The 2,500-nt window shown below is 66.8% G+C and overlaps 1 non-coding gene across 1 annotated transcript; it reads left to right on the top strand.

Moving 5' to 3' along the window:
- Nucleotides 1–2,013: 2,013 nt before the first annotated feature.
- LOC144490570 (5.8S ribosomal RNA) lies at nucleotides 2,014–2,167 on the top strand. Its single transcript, XR_013497296.1, has one exon. It is a non-coding gene; the product is annotated as a 5.8S ribosomal RNA (ribosomal RNA).
- Nucleotides 2,168–2,500: the final 333 nt, after the last annotated feature.

Below are 2,500 nucleotides of genomic sequence, written 5' to 3'. Positions count from 1 at the left end.
TTGATTGTCGCTCGAGTGCGTGTGCCTCCGGGGCTCACGCCGTGGTACGCGCCAGGCTGGGGCTCCACCGTCACGTCGGCGGGGGAGCGTTTAGCGCGTCCCAGGATCGGACAACCTCTCCGGGGGCCCGAGCCGAAACCCGACACGGTATAAAAGTCGTAACAAGGTTTCTGTTGGTGAACACGTTGTGAAGGATCTTTGTCGGCCGGGGGCCCGCCACCTCTCCGGGGAGGGCGGCCCGTCACTCCTTGAACGCGAAGGCTGGCGCCGGTTGGGCCAGGCAGGAGAGCCTCACGGGGGCCGGCCCCGGGGCCAGGTATCGGACAACCTCTCCGGGGGCCCGAACCGAAACCCGTAACACAGAATAAAAATCGTAACAAGGTTTCTGTTGGTGAACACGTTGTGAAGGATCTTTGTCGGCCGGGGGCCCGCCACCTCTCCGGGGAGGGCGGCCCGTCACTCCTTGAACTCGAAGGCTGCGCCGGTTGGGCCAGGCAGGAGAGCCTCACGGGGGTTGGCCCCGGGGCCGTGGCCCGTACTGACGCTGGCGCCTCCCACGCGGGTGGGAGGTCACACCGACAATTTCGCCGTACCCGTCGAACGGGCCTGGTCACCCGTACGCACGTTCCGCCGAAGCCGGGCGACGTCGATCTCGGTCCCACTCGGTTGGGCCGGCGCGCGGGCGCCGCCACCGACGAGCACGCACACGCTCGGTTGCACGCCGGCAAGTCCATGCGGGTGCCGCACACGCTACGCCTGCGCCGTTGGAAGGGCTTCGCCGTTGGCTTCGTAGGGTGTCTTTGCAGTCCGTCCGAGAGGTGGGGGCACGCACGGCAACACGGCCGGCCTGCCTGCGTGGGACGATGCGGTCCTTTCGTTCAGCGGTTCGGCGGTTTGGCCGGCGCGAGCAGACGCTCGGAGGGAGACGGTGGCGTCAGCCACGCACTCACTCCGCTTCTGCAGTCCGGTCCACTCCGCCCGTTCTAGCTGCTCGTTTGGTCCCTCGCCCGCCAGCAGACCGTTCCGCCGACGGTGCTCCTCCTCCGCAGCGACTTCTGCCTAGCCGCTCTGCCGGGTGCGATGTCACCGGCGTCCGCACCGATCCTCGGCACGGCGCGTGTGCGCACCTGTGGGCCGCCGCCCCGTGCTCCACGTCCGTCTGTGTGTGCCCGCTGTGGGGACCGTCTTCCTCTCGCCTTGGCGACGGCTTGCGGGCTGCGACGTGACCTTGCCACCGCCTTGCAGCATTACATCCGCAGTTGAAACGAAGAGAGCTGCTGCGGGCTTGGGTGCTTGTCCTGGCGGCTTGTCGACGGGACCACGGTGAACGGCCACTGTGTGACTCCGCAGGGAGACGTTCTGGTGCAGTCAGGGGCCTTTTTGTCTCCCGCCGCGGTGAAGCTTTGGTCGCATTCTAGTCACTCTCTTCAAAGCCCGGTGAGGGGTACCTGTTCATGCTCACCATTCCTCCGGCACCCGTGTGCGGAGGGTGGGTGCGAGGTTTAAAGATTCGTTGTCCGCCTGTCGGTCCGGTCTGGTCTCGTGCTGACTTGAGCGAGCGTCCACCGCGTTCGAGAGAATGTGCCTGTCCGCGGGGGCAGCCGCGCTTGCGAGCGTTCCGCCGCGCCCCCTTCCCCAGCCCGCCGAGGTTGGGGCGTGCGGGGTCGGCTTGCGCCCGTAGCGTCGGCCTGTCCTCCGCGGCTTGCACCCGACTCAGTCCGCTGCGGCCTCGCCTCGACTCTCGAGCCTACCGCCAGACGGTGACACCAGAGAACTCTGCCTCTGGCTGTTGCGGGGCGTGACGGCGCGTGGCGGGCCCCGGCCCCTCACCCACGCCGGCACTCAACGCCTGCGAGCGCCCTGATTCCTCCTTTTTTTCGCTTGATTGTCGCTCGAGTGCGTGCGCCTCCGGGCTCACGCCGTGGTACGCGCCAGGCTGGGGCTCCACCGTCACGTCGGCGGGGGAGCGTTTTGCGCGTCCCAGGATCGGGCAACCGATCCGAAACCCGATACAACTTTTAGCGGTGGATCACTCGGCTCGTGCGTCGATGAAGAACGCAGCTAGCTGCGAGAATTAATGTGAATTGCAGGACACATTGATCATCGACACTTTGAACGCACTTTGCGGCCCCGGGTTCCTCCCGGGGCTACGTCTGTCTGAGGGTCGCTTGACAATCAATCGCACTTCGCGCGCATCCGTGCGCCGAAGAGCGCGGCTGGGGTGTCGCAGAGGTGCCGTCCTCTCTGTCCCCCTAAGTGCAGACCCAGAGTAATCCGCGTCGGAGAGCTTGACCTCTTGGGTGCCGGCGTCCGCCTCCGGGCTCGTCGGCACTGCCCGCTCCCGCACTGGCCCAGCCACCTCGGGGTCGCCGGCACGGCTGTCATCGGGTTGCCAGAGAGAGAGAACGTGACTGCCTCGCTGCCGGGACCGTGTGTGCCTTCCGTTAGGCTCGGGCCAGGGGGGTTGACTCTCTGTTGATGTGTGTGTGTGGCTCGTCCA

The sequence above is a fragment of the Mustelus asterias genome, unplaced genomic scaffold (assembly GCF_964213995.1).
Source record: "Mustelus asterias unplaced genomic scaffold, sMusAst1.hap1.1 HAP1_SCAFFOLD_3449, whole genome shotgun sequence".
Taxonomy (NCBI): domain Eukaryota; kingdom Metazoa; phylum Chordata; class Chondrichthyes; order Carcharhiniformes; family Triakidae; genus Mustelus; species Mustelus asterias.
The sequence above is the reverse complement of the archived record's forward strand: the minus strand, read 5'-3'. Positions and strand labels throughout refer to the sequence as shown.